This window comes from Pan paniscus, chromosome 10, assembly GCF_029289425.2.
Source record: "Pan paniscus chromosome 10, NHGRI_mPanPan1-v2.0_pri, whole genome shotgun sequence".
Lineage (NCBI taxonomy): Eukaryota > Metazoa > Chordata > Mammalia > Primates > Hominidae > Pan > Pan paniscus.
The window spans coordinates 32,153,362-32,180,971 of record NC_073259.2 but is presented as its reverse complement, the minus strand read 5'-3'; the positions used below and the strand labels follow the sequence as shown (position 1 = coordinate 32,180,971).

At 37.8% G+C, this 27,610-nt stretch overlaps 1 protein-coding gene across 5 annotated transcripts in view; it reads right to left on the bottom strand.

Annotated features, from left to right (window-relative positions):
- The window catches only part of TAFA2 (TAFA chemokine like family member 2), a 546,816-nt gene that overhangs the window by 456,192 nt on the left and 63,014 nt on the right, over positions 1–27,610 (bottom strand). The window contains exon 1 of one of the 5 annotated variants that reach the window (XM_034935539.3): positions 22,356–23,217. The exons of 3 other annotated variants lie outside the window; for them this stretch is intronic. The gene's annotated coding sequence lies outside the window, so the exon portion shown is untranslated. Of the gene's footprint in view, positions 1–21,699; positions 22,332–22,355; positions 23,218–27,610 lie in introns of those variants that run through there. One more of the 5 variants, XM_008978453.4, reaches the window with a different exon arrangement.

Below are 27,610 nucleotides of genomic sequence, written 5' to 3'. Positions count from 1 at the left end.
AGAGTTATGTGTGTGTTTATTACTTCTCTATAGGATTCACTCACTAAGAGGGACCATCTAGATCTATCCACCTCAAATACTATATGGGATTTTTCTATTTGTATCAATTTAACGGGTACACATGCAGTTTTTTTACATCGATACAATGCAGAGTGGCGAAGTCTGTGCCTCTATTGTAACCATCACCTGAATAATGTACATTGCACCCATTAAGTAACTTCTCATCCCTCAAATCCCTTACCTCCTTCCCACCCTCCATCCTTTCTAGTCTCCAATGTCTATTATTCTACACTCTGTGTTCATGTGTACACATTACAATATGGGTTTCACCAGGTAGCAGATTACCTTGGCCATTGGCTTATTATTATGTCTCTAACCAAGAACATTTTGTAGTCACAATTTTTAAAACTAGGTTTACTCTTAATTTTATACTTACACTCCTGTAGCATTTCTTAATTGATCCATAGTTTAGGACAAATAAGTAGTTTACCATCTAACATCAATATATTATTCACTTTATTATGACTCATGACATTTAATATAATTGTGACACCTTAAAGGTGTCACAATTATACCCTTGTTGTTATTATTTTAGTATAATCCCCGTTATTATTATTATTATTATTATTATTATTAACATTTTATTCTTAATCATCACCTCTCAATTAATAAGTAACTCATGCGGACAACCTATAGTATTTGAAGAGAAAGGATAAAAGAAAGAACATAAATAAGCAAATCCTCCATGCACCATTTTTGTGTTCCACTCTACTAAAATTTTACATTGCAGAACAATTCCAGATTCTGTAACTTAGGTCCTGTATGTTGACAGTATTTAAAGAAAATGCCAGCTGTGACTAGAGCAAAGTTGCAGCAATAACAAGAAACTTCTGCTATATGGCATTTCCTCTGGTAATTGCTATGGTCTAAATGTGTCCCCCGAAATTTATGTGTTGGGGTCCTGGCCCTCAAAATCATGTTAGGAGATGGAGCCTTTGGGATATGATTAGATAATGAGGGCACATGGGATTAGTGTCCTTATAAAAGCGGCCAAAGGGAGCTTGCTTGCCCTTTTCACCATGTGAGGACACAGCAAGGGGTGCCTTCTACAAGGAACCATCCCTCACCAGACACCAGATCTGTCAGTGCCTTGATCTTGAACTTCCCAGCGTCCATAGCTTTGAGAAATAAATTGCTATTGTTTATAAGCTACCAGTTTATGTTATTTTATTATAGCAGTCCAAATAAACTAAGACAATAATAAATCATCTAGAAAAAGTATACCCTCTACCAACAGACAAAAATTTCACAGAGTACTTTAAAGAACTTGTTTCCTTCTTTTGTGATGCATTCATGCTGATAATTCTGAGATCAAGCAAGGATAAATATATCTATTATAATACTAAGAAACTGGCCAGAAGCCCACATATATCACTTTTAAAAATTCATGGAGGATTAGGAAAATGGTCAGAGTGTATCTGTATTGTCTCTCATAAATGTATTTTTAGTATAACTAGAAACCTACTGAAGCAAATTATCACAAAATCTCTGTGTCAAAAAGAAAAACAGTATAGATCATGAGTTTAAAATGATTCTTTTAAAAAAGAAAACATTTCAGGCAAATTTAATATTCTTCTTTGACAAAATTATAGGTTTAGGATATAAAAAACAAGGATGCCTTCCTCCCTCCCTTCCTCCCTTCCTTCATCCTCCTCTTTATTAAGAGACAAAAATGTGCCAGGAAATGTGCAAAGAACAGTTCCTGCCCCAAGGATCATATAATCTAATGACTAAAGCAAACAAATAAGCAATTTCATTACAATAAGGTGTCTTCGATGTAAATTGAAGTTGTGTACGTGTCCAAAAGAGGGCCCCAAAAGCTCCACATAGAAGGAAGTCTCTCCTGATGTTACTTGAATGATATAGTCATCAATATGCCAAAAAAAGTTTCTAAGAGCATGTAACTCCAACAGTTGATTAGAAGAAATGAAGTACCACAGGCACTAATCTTGATTCAGAGGAGTTTTTCTGTGACATTCATGATGGATCAAACAAAATGCTCAGTAACACTGTAGCCAACTATGTCAAAAGTTATTTCAAGGTAGGGGCTGACTTCTGCCTATTTTTAACAGGTAAAATGCTCAGTATAAACACAAAGTAGGTGCCTAATACATACTAATTGAACACTGAAAGCTAAAGGAACATGCAAAATATTTTCACATATTAAGATAGAATTTAAATGCTAGTAACCTTGATAAATTTAAAATATCAAGAGAAAATAAATGAAGACTGAAGCAATGCTTTGCCTTTAAATTCAAACCACCTGTGTTCAATTCTAATTTAGTCACTGAATAAGCTCAGTGGCCTTTAGCTGGGTATTTAGCTTATTTGACTCTCAACTATCTAACCATAAAATGAGGATATTGATACTGATCCCTTAGGCTTGGGTCTTTGTGAGGAATACATGAACTAATATATTAAGGTTCCTAACTCAAGGCATGGCCCAATGTAGGGTACTCAAGAAATGTTAGCTTCATGTCCTTATTACATACATGGAAAAAAGATTTCCAAAAAGTGTAAAAGGCTGGGTGTGGTGGCTCACGCCTGTTATCCCAGCACTTTGGGAGGCCGAGGTGGGAGGATCACCTGAGGTCAGGAGTTTGAGAACAGCCTGGCCAACATGGTGAAACCCTGTCTCTACTAAAAATACGAAAAACATTAGCTGCACGTCGTGCGCGCCTGTAATCCCAGCTACTCGGAGGCTGAGGCAGGAGAATCACTTGAACCCAGGAGGCGGAGGTTGTGGTGAGCCAAGATCACACCACTGCACTCCAGCCTGGGTGACAGAGCAAGACTCCATCTCAAAAAGAAAAAAAAAAATAGTGTAAAAGACCTTAAAGGGTCTCCTCGTCAATTTCCCTTTAAGACATTCTAAACTGAAAGTACATAGAGAAGGTCATTCTACAATATACCCCATCAAATGGTTTCATCTTTCTAGGAAGCAGCACAAAAGAAAGTGGACTGAGTATCTAGCATAAACCTCATCAATTCGTTTATTTAACATTTATTAAGTATCTCCCACATGCCATGGATTATTTTCCAGACAAGTGTCATTTAAACCTGTGTCCAAGTTTCTGATCTATATGAACCAATGAATGCTAAGTATCCAACAACCTCTAGTGTTGGAAATTCATCATTTTCTTTAACAATTCTTAGTCTTTGGACAGATTTCAGTATTATTTACTGATGCAGGAAAACGGAGAAGAGTTCAGAGAGAACAGGAAATGAGCTCAATCTGAGATTGCTGAGTTTGAGATTAATCTGAGATATCCAGATGGAGAGACATAGTGTATAGGTGGAAAATCAGACCAAAAGGTCTTACCAGGAACCTTAGATTTGGAAATTGTCAACACATATGCAGTAGTTAAGTGATGAGAATAGATGAGATCAATAAGAAAATGTTGGCCAGGCGTGGTGGTTCACGCCTGTAATGCCAGCACTTTGGGAGGCCAAAGTGGGCGGATCGCTTGAGGCCAGGAGTTCAAGACCAGACTGGCCAACACAGTGAAACTCCATCTCTACCAAAAAATACAAAAATTAGCCGGTGTGGTGGCGCACGCCTGTAGTTCCAGCTACTCACACGCCTGTAGTCCCAGCTACTCGGGAGGCTGAGGCAGGAGAATCGCTTGAACCTGGGAAGTGGAAGTTGTAGTGAGCTGGGATTGCACCACTGCCCTCCAGCTGGGCGACAGGGTGAGACCCAGACTCAAAAAAAAAAAAAAAAAAAAAGAAGAAGAAGGAAATGTTGGTAAGAGAGACATATCGAGAACAGGCTGCTGGGGAACACCAATATTTCAAGGAAAGGCTGAGGAAGAGGAGCCAGCAAGGAGGCTTTAAAGAAAGTATCATGGAAATAGAGAACCACAGATACTGTTTCATAAGCCTAGGAGTGGAGGGAAATTGAGTTGAAAAGAAAGGGAGTGGTCACCTACATCAAATGTGAGGGATATCAAACAAAATTAAGGATAAATAAAATCCACTAAAGAATTTAATCTACCTATCAGGCAGTTCAAAGAAAGATAATTTAATAAAGGGTCCATCTAAAATTTGAATGCCCTCAAAATAATGCTGTCTTGGGAACTGTCCAGTTGCACTTTTATGAACACTCCCAGTGTTAAAACTTTACCACTTAATGAAACCCTTAATCTTTACACGGCTCTAAATATTATCAAAATCTTCCTCATTTTGAATACGAATATTTCTCATTATATAACTGTCCACTGATACAATACCGTTTTCAAATATTTGAAGATAACTTTTCTAATATAGCACTTATCATAATTTGCAGATCTATTTGTGTATATGTCAATATATACAGATATATTCTTGATTATAAACTCCAAGAGAGTAATGATGCTCCCTGTTTCACTAAGTATCCACAGCACATAGCACAGTGCCTGAAACCTAGTACATGCTCCACATACAACGATTGAATTAATAAGTGTATTGATGAGCAGGGATTTAGACTCCAGAATTAATTATTGAATGAAATTTTAGCATTCCTTTCCCTGTGGATTTTTTTTCTTAATTGGATCAATGCTTATGTAACTTCTAAGTCAATGTAAGAAAGCAAGATAGATTGGGTGCCCTCTCAAACTTCCTTCCAGAACCTTGATTCTGTGAAAAGCTGACAAAGATTACATGCAGTGGGAACATCTCATTGGAAAATTAGGAAACCTGGGTCCCAGACACAGGTCTGTCACTATTTCTGTGCTCTTCAATAAGCCTGGCTACTTCTCTGGGCCTTGGGACCACATTTATAAAGTGAACCTTTTGTATCTACACACTCCAAGGTCTTTTTCTAGTTTAATATATAAGACTATAAAAAATGTAAATATTATAATATATTGTGTAAAGAAAGATACCTGAAATGCCTAGTCATTGTTCTGATTATATTATCATTTCTTCAAACCTCACATTTCTCCTTTTTTTGAAGCTATTGTATAGCTATAATAAGCTCCTTTTATACCATATTTTCACTTTGCCACATCTTCAATCATCTGAAATACAACTGCCCTATCATCTCTAACAAAGTAGTTCTTCAAATTGAATTACATTGTTGTTTTCTATGACACTGAATCTATTCTTTCACAAGGGGCCTTTCTCTTAGCCTCAGCTAGGAAGTTTTATTGCTAGTTATAATTCTAAAGCACAATCTATAGCAATACTTATTGATAATTAAGGCGAATTATCAACAATTACTATTCCATTATATAAGCAACAATTCTAATGAGACCAAGAAAGTGAATTAAGTATACAAAGAACATATTATATATATATATTAAAATTACAAGAAAATTTGCATGATACCTCTCATCTATTAAAAAAAAAGAATTCAACCTGTTCCCACCTTTTTCAGCAATATTTCTAAGACATTCAAAAGAAAATACAACATAGGTGTAATACACTGCTCCTCCTTTGATGTTGCCATATTAAAGACATCCATAACCTTCAAGAATAGAAATCTACTATTACAATACCATCATATTACACCATCATATTACCATACAATATCTGCTGCCTGCATTGTCATATTATTAGAAAAAATCTATTTACATATATATTTTGGTTTTATTCTGCCATTTGTTACAAATAAAATTAATTTAAAATAGATTTACTTGGAAAGGAATTGTCTGAATTCTTCCCATATAACTAATGTTTTCATAAGGCTTTGTCATTAATCAAAAAATTAAAAGATTGCATTGCTCAACACTCACCCAGCATTTAGCATCTAACTAGTCTTATATTGATGTTCTACAAATGCAACTGAGTTCTGCACCAGAACTGCTGCATAGACTATTCCCACCCTACCCCCAAGAAACCCATTTCTTACACAGCAAAGAGCCCAAGAGAGGTTTTCAGAAGGTAAATGTAATTGTACATTTTGGCCTGAGTTTAAATTCCAGAAAAAGACACACTTTGGCTCACATTTATTTAGAGTTAGAGCTTTTTTTTCAATTCAAATGAATAAATATTTGAGTATATAACATGAATTTTTCAAATTTCCTTAGATGCTAGTTCCTTATTTTAATACATAACAACGCTTTTCATCAAATGAAATTGGGGAATCATAGAAATGCATTTATAGGAAATCTGAGACATATTCAAAGAATGCTACGGATGTTATGGTATAATTTTAATTGAACAATTCTAAAATTGAAAAAGGGGGTCCTACTTAGCATTTCCAGATACAAATAATTTGAACCAAAAGAATTCTCTAACCAGCATTCTGTTAAGCAGAATGAATCTAATGTTCTAATGGTATGATTGAGATGCAATACTGTGTGGTTAAAAACTCAGCTCTGAAGGCAGAACATCTGATTGAAGACTCATGTTTGCTTCCTACAAGCTGTGTGGCCTTGGTCAAGCCACTTGCTTATAAAATAGGAAGGACACTAGTCCCTTACTCTTGAATTGCTGTGTGAGTTTAAAAAGATCACTCACGTGAAGTACTTAGCACAGTGCCTGGCATGTTGGTCAGGTTTTAAATTCTTTTAATGTTTACAGATCTCCATAGAAAGCAAAGACCACAGGGGGGAAACCTTCATCCCTTCAGAGTGTTCCTGTCCATGACAACTATGCAGGGGCACAGCCTCAGTGCACAGTGACACTCAAGTGGTAACAGAAAGCAAAATGGAAATACAGAACTCTGGGCATGCTCCTCACTTTCATCCATGGCTCTCTCTTCCTGCCACCACCAACTTGTCTAGGCAGCAGAATGCTGCTAGAAAAGTGGATTTCATGGTCTATGAGGCCAAGTTGCTGCAAGCTGGGCAAAAACTCAGGAAGACAACAATAGAGAGAAAGGTGACTTTCTGCTGACATTTTTAAAGCTAAGTTCTTTTATACACATTATTGTTCCCCAAATCTCTCTCCTTGGTGTTAAGACATTTCCTGGGAGATCTCAACCATTCAGAGGATTTCAGCTGCTAACAGTACACTAATGGCTTCCAAACCTGTGTATTTAAGCTGTAATTCTGTTCTGAACTTCAAACCCAAATTTACCATTACTCACATTTCCTCTTGGGTATTGCAAAGGTACCTCAAACTCAAAATGCTTAAAATTAAACCAATTATCTTCATCTAGGTGGGCTACAGTTGCTCTGGGGATCTCATTTTATAACCCCCAGCAGTCACCTAAGCCAGGACCCATTATTGACTCTTTTCTCTCCCACTACCACATATTCAGTCTCCAAGACCAGTTCGTTTCATCTCCTACCTCTCAACTGTTCCTTCTTTTCCACCTTTCTTCCACCTCTTTTCTTCAGACTTTTGCCAGTTCTCACCAGAATGACTGAATAGCTCTGTAGCTGGTGTCACTGGCTTCCTACTCTCCCCTCCATGGAGTCTATCCCCTATATTCTCACCAAAGCATCTTTCTAAATATCAGAGGAGGGTAAGCCTCAAAGAGACCACAGTTAGGCATGGCAGCTCACACCTGTAATCACAGCACTTTGGGAGGCTGAGACAAGAGGATCACTTGAGGCCAGGAGTTCAAAACCAGCCTGGGCAACATAACAAGACCCCATCTCTATAAAAAAATTGAAAAATTAGCCAGGCATGGTGGTGCAAGTCTGTAGTCCTAACTTTTTGGAAGGCTGAGGCAGGAGGATCACTTGAGCCCGAGAGATCGAGGCTGCAGTCAGCTATGATTGTACCTCTGCGCTCCAGCCTGAATGACAGAGTCTCTAAAAAATAAAATAAAATATGAATAAAGAAAGAGACCTCAGTGGGGCAGTAATAAAATTCTGTCAGGAGTATAAAAGGTCACTGTTTATGTTATAATTTTTCTTAGAGTAGCTATTATAGCAGACATAAACTAGGAAACAAAGGTTTACTTTGATGTGACAGAGATACTATCAAGAACTCTGAAGGGTCTGAGAGTGTACCCTATTTGCAAACTCACAAGTTAGTCTACCATATTTCACAGATCCTGGCAAAAGACACAAGATTCCCAGATTAGAGACAGAGGAGTTTATTATTCATCATACAGCAAGCAGCATGAATATCCTGTTTAAGTCAGTTCTCTTTCTCCCCAAGACTCACAGGTATGACATAAAGGATCCCATGCAGATGCTGCATGTGGCATCCCTAGCACTTATGGAACCCATATCTTTTATAATGGGCTACAAGAAGATCTGCCCTTTGCCTCGAAGGGAGATTATTTTTTTTATGTTGGACAGTAAGTAAATCTGCCCTGTAATCCAGAGACAGAGATTGTTTTCCAAGACTAGTCACTTGTTAAACATCCTTGAAAAGATATTTTGGAACAGAAGAGTAGTTAGTGTTCTGAGACACTTGTAGAGAAACAGGCTTTGAATTCAAACCTGCCTCTGGCATTCACTGTCTGTACGATTTTTACCTTTCTCTATCACAGTTTCCTTACCTGAAATTGAGGATCGCACTCATTTCTAACTCACAGCCATTTTACAATATCAAAAGAAATCACTTGCATACAAATGTTTTGTAAACAATATAGCACTATTTAAGTATAGTTATTATTTATGATTCTGGAATGTATTTTGTTGTTTCTTATGGAAATGAAAGAGAAAAATTATTTAGAATTTTTAAATTATACAATTAATGAAACACTTATTAAATGCCTTATTAAAGGTTAGATTTGGGTGGTACAAGGTGAAGAATTATGACACATTCCTCAACCTCAAGAATTTCACATTCTAGGGAGGAAGTCGACAGAAAGGACAATGACCAAGATGTGTCCAAGTGACAGAATAGAAGCATTATATGCTTCTATAGAACTTGGAGAAATCTTTATAGAACTTGGAAGAATCTAAGTAACCATTAAATCCAACTCTCTCATTTGCCATAGAGAAAACTGGTGATGAAAATGATCAGTAATTTTTTTCCAAGGGCTGATAGCTATCTGTGGCAGTGTCAGAACTGGAACTCATTATTTTTGACTTTTAGTTTAATAAACAACCTTGACAGAAATTTCTTGTTCCTGAATAGAGGTTTTACAAGACTGAGGCAGGACACTCGGTTTGGCTCCACGCATTTTTCTCTCCTCTATGGTCTTACTTCAGTGCATTGCCATTTTACCTCTTTGTTCCCCAAGATTTTCAATGGATTTATTCTTTTCTAACTTCTTACTTTTCTCAAAGGTCAAGGATTTCCTCTTTTTTTAGAGAGAAATCTAGAACAAACTTCCCTTCTGACCTTCTTTTCTCTCTTACTTTTACTCCATCTGGCTCCCTACCTGATAATTCTTCCTCGTTATATCCCACAAAATGCTAACCCTGCCACCTTCTCAATCCCTGACTGCCAGTTATTCAGTCTGCTTTTTTCTCTCAGTTCACTCCGGTCTGCCATACCATCTGCCCAGTGAACTTGATGCAGATTTCATAAAATGCAAAGTAAAATATTAGCTACAAACCCTGAAGTTCACCTTAAAGACTAGGTAATCAGCTGCTAGGAAAAGACAGTAAGCAAGGAAAATCATAGCTCACCCAGTTTTCCTAGTAGTGTAACATGGACTCTGCTCCAAGGTAAAATTCACCAATGTGCAGTAAGCTTGATTTCAATTCCATGTATTGATTTTAAATTTTTTTCAGTACTATACAGTACCTGAATTTTTTACGAATTTCCATATTTGGGATTGCATTGGGGAAGAAGAATAGATATATCTTTTTCAATAAGTACCACCGTAGCCATAGCTCAAAAATTAGATTGAGCTTAGAGCTTAATTACACAAGTCTGAGTGTTTTGGGACAATACAAGGAAAAATCAGGTTCATTCCATTTAAAGCCTTTCTTGAGAATCATCAGAGAATCCCAAAAATATTATACTTCAAAGACTAAAGACATCATATTCAAGGGTTTTGAGAAAGTTTCTAAGTGTATAGCAATGCTAATATATACAGTTATATTATAATCTTTTAAAATACATGCAAAGAAAAAATATTCAACTTTTTTATGATCTAATAAACTGAACTTTTTCAGGTTTTATTAAACATATGTGTTTTTTAAATAGTCAAGTACAGTCAAAGAGTTTTAATTTTGTGGAATCTTCTATGGTGGCAAGAATTTAGAAGCTTTACTTAACTCAGAAGGGTGAAAATGAAATCAATAAATATCTGAGCATATTATCTATACTAAATAGCATTTAGAATTAGAATAGCCAAAAAAATTTAGTATCATTGAAGCCAAGAACAATGGTATCACGGTCAATAGTGTTTCTGAAGTTAACAACAAAAAAAGCAAATCCCAGTTCATGATAAATTACAAAAATGGTAATTATGTAGATAAGAATAAATGGCTTTAAATTCCCTAATGAATGAGTCAAGTTACTGACAAGAGCAATCAAAATATATTCCATATGTGATTAACAACACTTAAATTTGACATTGACAAATATTATTTAATTTATACAACAGTAGAATCACAAGTGTATGTAGTCTCTAAGTCTCCAGGTTACAATAAATTATGGAAAGAATGAGAATTTCAGTCAGCATGCTTACTTTATTTTTGTCCTTAACCTTTTGCCTAGAATGTATTTGTTAATTCGGGTGTAGGTCAGAAAAACTGGTGCCCCCCGCCCCCTGAGTCTCTCTCTCACATACACACACGCGTGCGCACACACACATAATTAGAAATGACACTTCTTCACAGAATTCTCCCTTAGGCATTGAAGAAACATATAAAGCTACACTCTATCAATTTGTAACTATGTAACTACTGATCCCATCTTCCCATTAAGTTTATTAAGTACCTATTAGATGCCAGACACTATGCTAAACACTGAGAATCAATAGAAATGAGATATACATGGGTCTGCCTCACAGAGCTTACAGTCTAACAGATTCAGTAGAATGAATTGATATCATTCCTCTGCTATAAGCAAAGCTATTCTATATAGTAGAAACTTGTAAACACTTAGAAGAAAAAAACTGAGTAAGATTTAATAGCATGACTATTACGAACTATATTAATCATACAACTTGAAAGAAAACAAATTGCTTCACTCCCTCAGAATGACATGTCTAAATCTAATCTCAGTTTATAGTTAATACACCAGCATAAGGAAACATAAGAACTTCCAGAGCATTGATAAAACTGATGACAAAATATTTCACCCAGTGAACTGAGCTTGTGACATGAGGTCCTAGACAGCAGTAGAATAGAGTCACGTACCTCAGCTATGACACCTTCTGACATTAGCCAAACTGGCTTAGGGGGAGAAAATCCTTCTAATATATGAAGATAAGAAGTTCAAACTTCCTAAATCATAAAGTATTATGTCTTCAATCCTACAGGAATCACTTATGGAAAGTTATTTAAGATTAACAGGGCAAAATTTACAAAAAAGAAGAGATATTCATTTTAAAATTGTAAGCCCAATAAATACACAAGGAAAGCTTCATCTTTTTTCAAGTCCATCCTCCCCACTACACATAGTAGCTACTCAAGTAGAACAAAAACCTAGATATTATGGCCAAAATTTTGACATCTAAGCCCTAAAAGGAATAAGTCACTATTGAAATTCCAAAAATAATTTGGAGAACTAAAATTGACTTTGTATACTAGAATATATTGATATATAATATAATGTCTTAGTTATGAAATAAACATCTCTTCAAACTGTAGGATGTAAACCAAACTTGCATTAATATGTGAAAAACAATTTCTAATTTACATTTTGGAGGAAAAATATGTTCTCTAAATAGAAGGTTAAAAAACTAAGCAAAACACTTACAAATTCTGTGCTCCTATGAAAGAGCCTATGAGAAAAATGTTTGAAGTCACTGGCCAGGTTTGAGCTGCTTGCGACAGGGAGAAACCTGTCAAAGGGGTAAGAGTTGAAGGCTTCCCACCTTTTTGAATGTGCAGAATAAAATTTAGTGATAAAAATGCTTTCTAAAGCCATGCAACTCAAACCATAGTCCACGGGCCAACAGTATTCAGCTGGGAGCTTGTTAAAAATGCAGAATCTCAGGCCCTCTTCCAGAACCTTCATTTTAGCAAAATTTCCCTGGTAATTTGTGTACACATAGAAGTTTAAAAGGCACTGTTATAAGGAATAAGGCATTCTGGGACTACAGCGCCTGTTCCAAATATTTCGCATAAATTTAAACTTCTGCATCTACGGTACATCTCTTAAAGCCTCCAAGATACCATCAACTTGAAGATGAGTTCAGCATCAACTATACAATGAGTCATTAAGAAGAAATAAAACTACAGGGGTCAAATTGAGCCACTCTTCATTATGATTATCACCTCCAGATGAGCCCTTTACTATCAACTACCCTGATTCCAGATGCAAATGGAGTTGCGGGATTGTGGTTAGAGATGACAGAGGGGCCAGCATACACATCTCCGTAACTAACTGTCCTCACAGACCCCTCTGTCAACCGTGACACACTCATAGTCCTTACCCTGTGTATGGCCTGCAGATATGTCTGTTGATCCACATAGTATTTCATGTTTAATTCATTACCATCATTTATAATTTTGGAACTTTCACATTTAAAAATCTGCACATCCAAGTTCTCTTCTGCAAATCGAAAATCTGCCACACCAGACCCATATTAGACCTAGCGTAGTAACATGTTGGAGCCAAGGCTCAGCTGTCTCACTTAGATGTCGGCCATAATCTCCACTACTCCCTGTGGTATCCCCAACACTATGGCTGAGGCCGAGTGTCAGTTGCTATTTGTCATCTTCCACTTGGTCTGCTTTATTCATTCACATTTCCAACCTGACCCCTGTAGGCATTTGAAGTTGTGAAACTTTTTTTATTTTTTATTTATTTATTTTTATTTTTTGACAGATTCTTGCTCTGTTGCCAGGCTGGAGTGCAGTGGTGCTATCTCGGCTCACAGTAACCTCCACCTCCCAGGTTCAAGCAATTCTCCTGCCTCAGCCTCCTGAGTAGCTGGGATTACCAGCACCTGCCATCACACCTGGCTAATGTTTGTATTTCTTTAGTAGAGACGGGGTTTCACCATGTTGTCCAGGCTGGTCTCAAACTCCTGACCTCAGGTGATCCCTAAGTGCTGGGATTAAGAGACGCTAGGGCACATCATGTCACTGATATAAAGTCACTCTATATGTGAAATTCAGGAAAAAGAGCTACCATTTGTGTCACCCTCCATTTGAGGACAGACCTTGTGAGCTGGAATCAATCCACTGCATTACATACCTCACCTCAAATATATTCTATAATATTTTTCTTCACAATCCATTTCAACTCAAATATTTAACTATTTTAATTATTTCTTTTCAGACCTATACTTCACAGCTATAAATAAGAATGACTAAGAAGAAAACATACAGCACAATACATTGTTGAACCATTCCTTCAGATTAATTTCAAAACTCCAAGTAATATACTAAAATGGTAAATATCATGAGGGCAGATGTCTGCCTTTTTTGTATACTAAGATAGCCCAAACACCTAGAGAGTGCTTTCTATGGACTGAATGTTTGTGTCTTCCCAAAATTCATATACTAAAGCCTAAATCTCCGATGTGATGGTATTTGTAGGTGGGACCTTTGAGAAGTAATTATATCATGAAAGTGGAGCCCTCATGAATAGGATTATTGTCTTATAAGAAGAGACATGAGAGAGATGATACCTGTTCCCCCAACCCACAACCACCACATGAGGGTCTAGTAAGATGGTGGGTGTCTACAAGCCAGGAAGATGACCTTCACCAGACAAATCTGCTGGTGCCTTGATCTTGAACTTCCCAGCCTCCAGAATTGTGAGAAATTACTGCTGAATTGTTTATCACTCAGTCTGTGGTTTTGTTTTTGTTTGTGGTGATAGTTGTTTTGATACAGGGTCTTGCTCTGTCAGTCAGGCTGGAGTGCAGTGGCACCATCACAGCTCACTGCAGCCTCAACCTCCTGGGCTCAAGCAAACCTCCCACCTCAGCCTCCCCAGTAGCTGGGACTACAGGCACTTGCCACCATGCCCGGCTGATTTTTGTATTTTCTTGCAGAGACAGGGTTTCATCATATTGCCCAGGCTGGTCTCAAACTTTTGGGCTCAAGTGATCCACATACTTCGGCCTCCCAAAATGTTGGGATTACAAGCGTGAGCCACTGCACCTAGTCAATCTGTGGTATTTTTATCACAGCAGCTCAAACTGACTAAGACAGTGCCCAATAAATACTTATTGAATAAATGAACAGACTTTTCCAAGGATTATAAATTCTCAAAATTCATACATAGATTTTGAATGAATATGTTTAATTATCATATAATATATGAAGATTATTTATTTGCTAGCCTAGTTGATCGAACTAATTTTATTTCAGTGACTATGAAAGCCATCAGTAGAGCAAAGACATGTAACCCTAAAAAACCTGAGACCCATGACCTATCACAACTTGTTTTATAACAAAACAGCATCACGCAGATAAAGCAACATTACTAAATTATAAGATTAAATCTGATTCAATTTTATGTCCCAAGGTCTATAGCCTTTAGTCATCACCATAATCATCATTATCATCATCATCATCATCTCCATCTCAATCTTACAAAGCTGAAGAACCCAAATAGCAAGCTAATGAATTTTAACCACTCAACAAATGATGGAAGGAGCAAACATATCTTCAATAAGAAAAGTATAAATTTTGACCCAATTCTGAATGTATATTGATAAGCACACCAATCATCAGTCTAAAAGGGGTTTGCAATAATGCTTAAATGCATACATATCTTAGCAGGAAACAACTGTCATATAACAGATTACTTATCTATTGGAAAGTATATATGAGGCATTTAAATGCCAGAAACTATTTGCTAGATTTTCCTTGACTTCCTAACTAAAAGGGAAGCTCCTTAAGGTTAAATATATCAAGCTATATTATTGCACTTCCATACCATGATACTTAGTGGGTCTGAACACACGGGAAAAAAAAATACTTTTTTTTTTTTTGAGGCATAGTCTCACTCTGTCACCCAGGCTAGAGTGCATGGCGTGATCACAGCTCAATGCACCTGTGACCTCCCAGGCTCAAGTGATCCTCCCACCTCTCAGCCTCTCAAGTAGCTGGGACTACAGGCACACACACCCATGCCTGGCTAATTTTTTTTTTTTACTTTTGTAAAGGCAGGGTTTCATCATGTTGCCCAGATGGTCTCGAACTCCTGGGCTCCAGTGATCCTCTTGCCTCAGCTTCCCAAAGTGCTGGGATTACAGGCATGAGCCACCATGCCTGGCTGAAAAAACACTTTATTTTAATTGTCTTAAAAATTCCACTGAAGAAATATGTTGCTGAGAAACTGAGGTACAGAGAAATAAAGTGGTTTTTTCATGGCCACATGGTTATTTATTGTTAGAGTTACAAAGCATCTCCAGAGCTCTCACCACTGCACCACACTGGTTTTATAATAGTCAATTTCAAAATTTATCCGCTAACCCAAATAGCAAGCTAATGAATTTTAACCACTCAACAAATAATGGAAGGAGCAAACATACCTTCAACTAAAAAAGTATAAATTCTGACCCAATTCTGAATGTATATTTATAAGCATGCCAATTATCAGTCTAATGGGGGTTGGCAATAATGTTTAAATACATGCATATCTTAGCAGGAAAAAAACTGTCATATAACAGTCATTAGATTTAGTCCAAGGACTAAACTTTTAAAAATTAGGTTAGGTTTTTTCCTTAAAGTTTTCCAAAATGGGGCCTCTGTTTTGTGGAGGATGAGATTTCAATGCCCTCTCATTCTCCCCTTGGCCTTTGAATTGCTTCACTGAAATGTGGATCATCTACCTCGTTTCTCTTTCTACACCGTGAAAAAGAACTAAAGCTAGAGCTATTTCACTCGATTTGACTCAACTTTCCAAAGAAAATACAAACAAAGCTGGAGAACCCAAATAGCAAGCAAGACCAGTTCACAGCTACTGACTTGTCTGATAGCCATTTCTGAGAAATTTTCTGAACACTCTAGCACCAACAAATTTGAGTATGCCATTTACCATATAACTATAACAAGGTAAAACTAAACTAAGAAAGAAATGGTAACAGTAACCAGGTTTCCTACTTTAAATAAAATAGTACTGGACAGTGCCTCTGTGAAATTAGAACTGTCTATAAGCTAGTAACGATAAAAATATAAGTATAAATGTTGTTTTTCTCAAGTAATATGAATGGCCATTTCTAAATTCTTGACTGATCTGAAAGTCACAAATTCATTCCATCAATATATAATGCCCTATTGTTTGTAGAGTCCTGGAAGGCCTGCCCTCTCAAAGAATATATTTTAATAAAGTCTCTTTGTTCTATCACTAGGTGGAAGTTGGCTATTAAAATTCCTATAACCATATAACCCTTTTAAAACCATGGCAGAGTTTTCAGATATAGACAATAATTTTGAATGATCAGTTTTTTGTACCAGAAGGAATCTGTCTCCTCATAGCCCGGGACATTCTGGTTTGAAAACTTTAATTCCAAAGCACAAATGCACCTTTACAAAAATCTTCTGTTCTAGTGCCCACTATAATTTATTTTCAAAGACTTGTTTATAAAGAGCTGCATAATCCACCCAAAGAAAGTCAAAGTGTTTTCTTTATTATTAAACTCAATAGAAAGTTCCATGTGCAGCTACAGGAGGCCATAGGCAATTAACACTGAAAATTGAAAGGTTTAGAATGTTTGCATGACCTTTAAAGGGCAACACAGTTGCCCATTCACATGCATGCAATTATGCAGTGACTAGTTCGTAGCAGCAAATATATATATATTTATTTATATTTAGTAAAACAAACCTTGCATTCATCAAAAACTACTTTGAACTTTCCAGGCTTCATGTAGAGAGTTAGCTTTACATAGTACAGGAGACTTGTTCAGTTGGTTGTCTTCATTTTGTCAAATTACTAAATTCAGCCTATCACCGTAATTGCTAGAATGCAACATTATCACATTATCGAATCTCTCTGTAGAGTTTCCAAAATCTACTGCATAAAGCTACGTTTAAAAGAAGCAATATAAATATAAATTTAATTGAATGACTATGTTTGTACTATTGCTGGGGAAAGGGAGATGTAACTTTGCTAACTACCCATTCAGGGGAAATCATGAAACAATTACAGCTACTATGGAGTAACTTAGGAGATTGAAGGAAGTGATTAAAATGACTTTATCTAATATAAACATATAAGCTCTGATTCCTTAGTTATATATCTCATACTCCACATGAACCACTGAACAAAATAGAGTATTCTTCTTACAGCTTAAATATTTACTCTTCATCTGATTTCAAGTAAACTAGAAACCTTATGTTTTCCAATGGCAATACCAATCAGTTGCCTAAGTATTCCACTGACTAGCTTGCCTAATATTACAGCACAGGATAAAATCCAACATATCCATGTGGTATACACATTAGAAACAGGTGGATTTTGGAAAACTAACATAAATTTGGAGTATGATATCAATATATTTCTGGCAATTTTGTAGATACCATTTTAAACGAGAATAGTACACGCCAATGTAGTACATAGTTTGTGCATTGACTATGGAGGTGTATATTCAATAAAGACAGCAGCACACAGATATGTTCAGCGTTCAAAATGTGTCAAAATTCCCAGTTGTAGTGTCAATAAAAACATCCACAGTGTCTCCGCATTGAGGACAAAAATGATTTTTTTTGCATTTGTAGCCTAGTAAATAAAAGTATCTCCAAAAGAAAAATTCATGAGAAAAATAGAGTGTATTAACAATGGCTCAAACAGTAAAACTCAGTTATAAATGACGTTGTCACACTATGCATACAGTTGTACTGCAAGTCAAATCATGGAAAATAGTGGGAAAACTATGCACCTAAAAAGGCAGACATTCTACAAAGTTGTTCTGATCACCCTGTTACGTAAAACCAGTATTTTACATGGGTGTCATTTAAAGCATATGTATGTATGTATGTATGTATGCATGTGCATATATGTATAGATACAGAGATTATATCGTTAGATACTACAGAGAAATATATTTAAATACTTTCACATTCCAATATGTCTAACTTATCCTCTTAAAATTTCTTTAAGATTAAGAAGACAAGAATTGTTTATTTCATTGACGACACTGCACTGAATGAATCACTGCACTGAATGAACAAAATCAGACCTTCTAAAAATTACCCAATAAGTCAGTGGCCAATGACAATTAAAAAACAGAAACTAACTTCTATGTCTCTGTTTGCTGGGCTCACCTGTCAATCTCCTGTTTCAGATTGTGCTCCGAACCTAAAGTAAAACTGTTTTCTAAAGACTAATGGTAACTCAGTGTGAAATTATTTCTTCTCTTTCGATGGAATAATTAAATAGTTCAATATGCTCAAAGTAGTTCAAAATAAAGTTAACCAAAGAATTTTCAAATAAGATGGTAAATTCACCATATTACATGGCATTATAAAATCAGTGGTCCAAAAGCAGGCTATATCATGTGAAATTTTGTGCAAGCATGTGGCCAGATATGAAGTTGATGCAGCTGGTTTGGCCTTCATATCTAGCAGCAGGCTGTGTTAATGCATTTCTTCTCTTTGTTTTGATGAAGCCCTACTAATAACAGGTTGATGAATTGCATTTGCAAATGTCAGGCATAGATCAGAGAGGATGATGGCTTGGATGATTATTTTACCCCAAGTTGTGATTTTTCACCAAGAAAACAAAACTGCATTGCACAGTAAGGTTCCTTATTTTTACTTGAATCTTCAATGAACAAAACAGCTGCAGAAAAAATGTGACTTAATGAGGCGTCCCTAATAAAATACTGCAGAATTAAAAGCAGGGGCACTGAACTGTTTGCACTCTGGTTGTTTCATCTTTTCAAATATATTAGAAATAACTGATGACACTTTGGAACATTCCTTGTTTGGGACATGCATTAGAGAGTTCGTCAGTAAATGTTCATCAGTTTGCAGTGATTGCTGAACTTTGGTGCAATCTGACAGTACCTTTTCTTAGGGGCCAAGATAAGAAATGACTGAGAAATCCTGAAGATACACATCTTACCCTTCCTGTATAAGGTAATCCATAACTTGCAATTAGTGATAAATCATCCTTCAATGTGTATTTTAACACAAAAATACATTTAAAAATGATCATCAAAATACTATATTGAAGACACTGGATCCAGGACTACTACTATTTTCTGATAAAATATAAAATAATTTTTAAATTTTTTCTACCACCCTCTAAATTTTATCATTTTATAAATTTTTAAATAGGAAAACTGGCCATATCTAAAAACAGATATTTTTACAGCCATGTCATCACATTTTATAACTTGGTGGTTAGTAAATACCATATTGCCATCTCTAAGCAATATGTAATCTATTTTGACATAAATCCATAGGCAACTCAATGAATCTTCATTCTCCAATTTGTCATTGTTAAAATAGCTAATATTTTTCTAATGCAATATCACATATACTTAGAAGCCTTAATTCCCCTTTAGCAGAACCTGTAGCATTATATAGGCATTTGCTTTAATGTCAAAAATTCTGGGTTCATCTTTAAGAGACACATATCATAGCACTCTACATAAATATGAATTCAAGCATCCTAAAGTACTAAATTTTTTAAAGGCAAGAAAAGAATCAAGATTTTCACATAAAAAAAAAATGCCTAATCTGAATAAAACAACACACTAAAGCCATTTGCCTCTTAAAAGATTCCCTGTGCCTAAGTATTCAGTTAGCAGTGACATTGACCTCACGGAATTTTACTATCTATAAATAATACAATCCAACTTTTTTATTGAAAATTAGGAAAATGAAAATATTTATAAGCTCCAGTGTGGTAACTGATGGCCTTTAAGTGGCTACTGGTGGCTTTAAAAATTAAGATTCTAAAAAGAAAGGTCAACTCAAACAATTGACTCAGGATGAGATCCAGAACAAAATAAAGTAAGGAAAGAGACAAACATGTCTGATCTTTTATTTGAAATATAGGATGTTAGGTGCCAATTTTGATATTGCAAATGATTAATCAGTCTGAGAGTACAAATGCAAACATGGAAAGGCTGGGCTAAGTACAAATAATCTTAATCTTCTGATTTTTAAAGCTTTAGAAGTGTTTTTAATCTCCTTTCCTGGTTATTTTGGTTTAGCACTTTACACAAAAATCTTAAATTAATTGTTCATTTGTCTTAACTTATATGCCTAATAAAGCAGTTTAAGAGTGTTAATTGACAACTCTGAATGTTGATGTTTAAAACAATCTAGTTGAGAAGACAAGAATCAGATAATTATCATTCAGTCAATAGTAATTGAAATTCATCCTGTCCTGTGTGAAGGACCCTCCTACACTACCAAGTACTTTGGGGACACTTCAGAGTAGAGGTTGCTTACGAGTTTGTGTGTGTGTGTGTGTGTGTGTGTGTGTGTCTGTGGTTTTTAAGGTTTTTTTTCTCCACGAACCATTTTGTAAAATCCAAGAGGGGATTTCACACTCACAAAAAGAGAATTTTTTTCTCTCTCTCTCTTATTGCCATAATCAAACTCACGCAGCAAAGGTGAAGAGAGACTAGCCGCTGTAGTAACATTACTACACATTTGATTCCAAACGCTTCAGGCAATTGTTTAACACTCGGTCAGGACGTGGAATACTCAATAGGGAAGCCTCGCGTCCACCCAAAGGCTCTACGAGCGTCTATGGTTCTTCCTTTTCAGACAGGATAACTCAACCTGCAGTTCTGAGAGAAATAGGGCGACGGATCTCAAACTTTCCTTTGCAAAGCCAGTTTCTGAAAATAACACGTTCCCCCATTGATAAGTGAAGATCAGTAGCCTCAAGAAAACAATTCTTGGTAGGCACCTGGCCTTTCAGAATTGAAGGGGGAAGGGATGGCAAAGCAGTTAACAGAAAACCCGTGTACTAGTAGCAAGATCTGGGAGACATCTAACCGGAAAGAAATAAAAAACCATTAGTTTCCCGAAGCCATTCTTATTCTGAACGCCGTTCGTTAAGAGAATCATTCACTAAAGCTCTCTTGTAGTAGCCTTTATAAAAGCTTTATTTCATTCAGTAAGAAAGCGCCCCGTCCCAAATCTAAATAAACCTTACATAGATGAGGCTCCGGAAATTATCAGCTTGATTCTTTATGAAGATAGTTAGAGGTGGATAAATCAATAGACTCGCTGAAACACCTACCTTCTGCAAACAGGCCTGAGAATTAACTAATCAGAAGTGGACAAAAAGTAGGGATTTCAGAAAGATGACCTGACACATCCCATTGATCTTCCCTGGAATGCGACCCCCAACTCCTTATTAAGAGTCCAAAATGGTTACCAGCCAGGATGGGTCTGGGTGAGGAATCGAATTACAACCCACTTCAATCCTCGACCTGGTCGTTTGCTGTTATTAGGAGAAATGGGGCAGAGAGGGAGGGCACCGCTCACGGAGCCTCATTTCGCATCCGAATCCCCTCTCGGCGTCCCTCTACTCCGCCCCTACCCTGACCGCCCGCGAGGGAGACGCCGGCCGATGGACCCGCATCTGCCCTCACCTCTCGCCTTCCCCGGGCGATCCCTCTACAGCCCCGGACCCCCGAGAAAGGGGAAGGGAGACGTGTGCACACGGGGGCTTCCGGGACCGCGGTCCTGCAGTTGCCGCTCCGGTCCCCAGCGCTGGCCGACGACCGGAGGCGCGGCTCGCACCTACCTGCAGCCCCGCTTCCCGGTGGCGGCAATACCTAGCGATGCTCCTGCAGCTTTTGCGGGCCGGCGCCAGTCTTATCGCTCTCGCATCGCTTCCAAGATGCCAATCCGCCGTCACCATCCAGGGGCATAGGGAACCGAAGTCTGGTGCTGTGTGATCGTGGAGGGCGGCGTGTGAGTGTGGCCCTGAGCGTGCGAGTGTGCGCGCGCGTGTGTGGATGTGTTTCCTCCTCCGATAGCAAAGAGGGTTCAGGAATCTCTTGACATCCAAACTGGAATCCCCCTGAAGCGGGTGAAGGTGAGCCTGATCCTTCTCCCCCCTTCTTTATTCCACAGTGTCAAAGTAATCAAAAGATTTGTTTACTGAGGAAAAGCCAAAGTCCCGCAGCCCTTGGTAGCGCCCGCGGTCGCCTCCTGTCCTCGCCGGATGCGCGCGGTGCGCTCAGCTCCCTGGACTGCAAGAATCAAGGCGGTCTTGCAGCAATTACCGCTCTTATTCCATCTCTGATTTGTTTGCTTTTAAGGCCGACTAAAGACTTTTCCTCTCGCCTCACGTCGTCTCTCCCTCTCACACACACACACACTCACACATCCTCCGTTCCCTCTCTCCCGCCCTCCCTCTTGTTCTCTGGGGAAAGGCAATTGGACAGAATGATTCACCTTCAGGAAAGCAGCCTCGGCCACGCACTTCTCGAGTTCCCTGGCTCTCGCAGGTACCGGGTCTCCAACGTGGCGGAGTTGCTGGGAAGCTCGGGACAGGAAGGAGGAGAGGCTCTGAGCTCAGCCGATGTCCCCCCGCCAGACGCCCGCGTTCCTCCGTCCAGGTGCCCCTGCTCCCACTGCTCGCATATAGGTCCCCGCTGGTGCCCTCGCGGAGACTTGGCGCCTTCCACTCGAATCCACTTAGCAGCAACTCCTGGCCAGCTTCAGCCCCTCAATCCCGCCTCGAAGTGCTGCGGGCAGAGCCCCACGCAGCCCACCCGCTGCCCTTCTAGGCATCGTGGGCTGGAAGGAAGGGAAACCCGCCGATGTCCCCCTGGCAGCAGTGCCCTGGCACCGTCACCACCGAGGAGGTGCGAGTTCCAACATCGAACACAAGCGAGCAGGTGTCGCCTGTGTCACTTTGCTAAAGGCGGGAGGGGAGAAAGAAAGGAGCGGGGGGAGGGGGCCGAGGAAACAAATCCAGATCACCGGCGGAGAAAGAAGCCGTTTAGCAAGCAAAGCCTCCTCTCCGCGTCCCACCCCAGATGCTGTACTGTCAAAAGACACTGATGCTAATCTTTTAGAAAGTCGCCATAAAGGGCAGAGCCCCTGCTCCACTCTAGAACCCTATTCCACCCAGCCTGGCTGTCCAGTGAGTACAGAGTGACTTGGCTCCCCCGTATAGTGCAGCGAGAATGCAGGAGAATAGGTCCTGACACTCCAGGTTGAGTTAAGCAGTAAAATGGAATGGCAGGGCCAGGCGGCGTTGCCTCGCCTCTCTCTCCCAACAGCCAGTTCTGTTAGCCCCAGCAACTGCCGTTGAGAGCAAAGAACGGTCCTGCAGAAAAAGAACGAGACAGTAAAAGGTGAGGAGGCAATTGGTATAAAAGCTGGACTATGTCTCCCTCTAGAGGGTCAACCGGATTAGAACGCTTTACTAGATGTAACAGACCAGTTTCTCTCCATAAAGAAAAAGAAAACAATATCTGGTTTCAGATAATTTGCATTTTTACAAATTACAACTTCTCAAGGATTTAGACGGAGGATTTTCACTGCAGCCCTATTAAGCAAAGCCCTTGCTAAAGGAACGTCGTGATATTCATGACGCTGGAAGGTCATGTCCTTACATGTTTGGTCAAATTGGGTGTCAGTTTAAGCGCTGTGCATATGAGCTCAAATGAAGGGTCTTCTGAGGCTCACTTCGATCATGTTTGGAGATGAGCAAAACCTTAATCTAGTGATTAGAAGACTATTCAAAAATGAATAATTAGTAAGAATGAATTCAGAAAAAGAAAATCTGAAACAAAGAAAGGGAATGCTGACCCAGGAAATCTTACAAGTCCTTTACAAGGAAAGATAACTCAAGAATCTGGTTTTGGAGCCAGTTTTCATACCTCTTTTTTAACTAGACCAATAATGGTCAAGATAGCTAAATTCCTTCCAGCTCTAAAGGTCTGTGCTTTTATATAGCTGTGATTCACTGAAACCATTGACAAATTAGGTTATCACAAGCTCTCTTTACCAGCTATAAAATAAAAGTAATACTACCTACCATGTTTACAAAGAAATATAGAATATATGCTTCACTTAGCTATTTTATCTTAACATGCTTAGTAAATCAACCATATTTTGTATCTAAAATGCATCAAGTAATTTAATTATGTTGAGGTGGTCATTTTTATAAAAAATAGCTCCACCGATTTTATAAAGTTTTGTTACATCAGTCCAAATCAAGCTAGGTCCCATCTGTAACCTTAACATTTAGATTTTTGTGAACTTACTATTTGAGCTGGGGGTTTGCTTTCAAAATGTTTCTGTATGTTCAAAAATTGTAAAATATGTATTAAAGTTATTATTAAACACCCTTCCATTCACTCTGAATTTCTGGAGCAGTTCTATTTTAACTTGATAATCTAAATTAGCACAGTCATAAAGAAAGAAAAGAATGTATTTTTTAAATAGCTGAGACTAGTTGAAATCATTTAAAACAAAGCACCAAAACTAAACAAGGCGAGTTTTACCGTAACTAATTGCTCTATGGCATATTTGACTTTGTCTAGTAATATACAGCAATCACTTGTTTCCAAGGAACTCTCAGATAGTCTCTTTCAAACTTTATGCCATGTGATTAAATATTTCATTCCACTTACATAGTAACTTATATCCAGGAAAGCAACGTTTACATTTTAAAACACCTGGCACTGTTGCACTGCAAATCTTACAGTATTTTTTTGTCTGCTGTGTTCAATAGTGTGATGAAATTCAAGCAGGAATGACATTGGAAACTTGGACTCTGTACTACAAAGAAGTCACTTACAAAATCACTTTAGAACATTGGCTTTCTTTTCACACACACACACACACACATACAAAAAAACCATAAAGCATACATTATAATATTTCTAGCTTCTAATTCATTAACTTTTTGTGGTTGTAATCTATAGTTTTGTCATCTTGCTAAAATTTTATTTGTATTGTTTAAGTGTGGGACATTTTCAGCCTTATTTTTCTAACTAAACCCACTGTGTTTTTACAAATATATGAAAAAGTAAAGAGAACAGATATATAAATTAATTACAAAATAGAACAAAATTTCTTATCCAATGTCATATGATGCTGAAATTCTATCATAACCTCTGTGCTTTTTGTAAATAATTCCCAATAATTTTTAGGTCAAGATATTCCTATTTCCAGCATCTCCTAGACAAAACAAAATCTTTTGCATTCTCTTCAAAGGAAACGAAGTAGCACATATTCTCCTAATTTAACAGAAATTTTTTGTTGATACTTCTTACCTTCTACAGGCATGCCTCAAAAATGTTGCAGGTTTGGTTCCAAACCACCACAAATATTGCAATAAAGTGAGTCACACAATTTTTTTGGTTTCTCAACACATGTGAAAGTTATGTTTACACCATACTGCAGTCCATTAGGTATGCAATAGCATTTTGTCTTAAAAATGTACATATCTTACCTTGAAAATGGTTTAATGCTTTTTAAAAAAAAAAAAGTGTAATGATGATCTGAGCCTTCAGCGATTCCTAATCTCTTTGCTGATGGAGAGTCTTGTTTCAGTGTTGATGGCTGCTGATGGATCAGGGTAGTGGTTGCTGAAGGTTGGAATTGCTGTGGCGATTTCTTAAAATAAGACAATAATGAGGTTTGCTGTGTCAATTGACTCTTCCTTTCACAAAAGATTTCTCTGTAACACGCAATGCTGCTTGATAGCATTTTATCCACAGTAGAACTTCTTTCAAAATTGGAGTTAGTCCTCTCAACTCTGCCACTGCTTTATCAGTCAGGTTTATAAAATATTCAAAATCCTTTGTTGTCATTTCAACAATATTCACAGCATCTTCACCATGAGTAAACTCCATCTCAAAAAAAACTACTTTGCTCATCCACAGAAGCAACTCTTCTAGGTTCTAGAATGGTGAATGATCTCCAGAAGCTTTTCAATTTACTTTGCCCAGATCCATCAGAGGAATCATTATCTATGACAGATGTAGCCTAGCAAAATATATTTCTTAAATAAGAAGACTTGAAAGCCAAAATTACTCCTTGACCTATGGGCTGCAGAACAGATGTTGTGTTAGCAGGCATGAAAACAACATGAACCTTCTTGTACATCTTCATCAGAGCTGTTGGATGACCAAGTGTATTGTCAATAAGCAGTAGTATTTTGAAAGGAATCTTTTTGTGAAGCCAGTAGCTCTCAACAGTAGGCTTAAAATATTTAATAAAATATGCTGTAAACAAATGTGCTGCTATCAGGCTTTCTTTTTCCATTTATAAAACACAAGCAGAGTAGATTTATTATAATTCTTAAGGGCCATAACGATTTTCAGAATAGCAAATGAGCATTGGCTCCAACTTAAAGTCACCAGCTGCATTATCCTCTAACAAGAGAGTCACCCTGTCCTTTGAAGCTTCGAAGCCAGGCACTGACTTCTCTCTAGCTGGGAAAGTCCCAGATGTCATCCTCTTCCAATATAAGGATGTTTATTTACATTGAAAATCTGTTGTTTAGTGTATCCACCTTCATCAATGATCTTAGCTAGATCTTCTGGATAACTTGCTGCAGCTTCTACCTAAGCACTTGCTGCTTCACCTTTTACTTGTGTATTATGGAGACAGCTTCTTTCTTTAAATCTCATGAACCAACCTCTGCTAGTTTCAAATTTTTCTTCTGAAGATTTTTTACCTTTCTTTCAGCCTTTATAGAATTGAAGAGAGTTAAGGCTTTGCTCTGGATTAGACCCTGGCTAAAAGGAATGTTGTGACTGGCTTGATTTTCTATCTAGACCACCAAAGCTTTCTCTATGTCAGCAATAAGACTGTTTTGCTTCCTTATCATTGTGTGTTCACTGGAGCAGCACTTTTCATTTCCTTCTTGAACTTTTCCTTTGCATTCACAACTTGCCTAGCAGTTTGGCTCAAGAGGCCTAGTTCTCAGCTTTTGACATGCCTTCCTCCCTATTAAGCTTTTGATTTAAAGTGAGAGACATGAGACTCTTCCTTTCATTTGAACACTTACAGACCACTGTAGGGTTATATTACTGGGCCTAATTTCAATATTAGGTCAGGGAATAGGGAGACCCCAGGAGAGAGAGGGAGTTGGGGGAACAGCCAGTTGGTGAAACAGTCAGAACCACACAACATTTATTAATTAAGTTTGCCATCTTACATAGGCACAGTTCATTGCATCCTAGGACAATTATAATAGTAACATCAAAGACCAGTGATCACAGACCGCCATAACAGATACAAGAATAATACAAAAAGTCTGAAATATTGTGAGAATTACCAAAATCTAACACAGAGACATGAAGTGAGCACATGCTGCTGAAAAAACGGCACTGAGGGACTTACTCAACACAGGGTTACCACAAACCTTAAATTCGTAAAAATAAAATAAAATAATAATAATAAATAAAAACAATATTTGCAAAGTGCAGCAAAGAAGGGGTCTCCAACCCCCAGGGACTGGTACCCTCCCTGTTAGTAACCCAGCCTCACAGCAGGGGTGAGCTGTGGGCAAATGAGCATTACCCCCTGAGCTCCATCTCCTGTCAGATCAGCTGCAGCATTAGATTCTCACAGGAGCCTGAACCCTATTGTAAACTGCACATGCAAGGGATCCAGGTTGTGCACTCCTTATGAGAATCTAATGCCTGATGATCTGAGGTGGGATGGTTTCATCCCGAAATCAT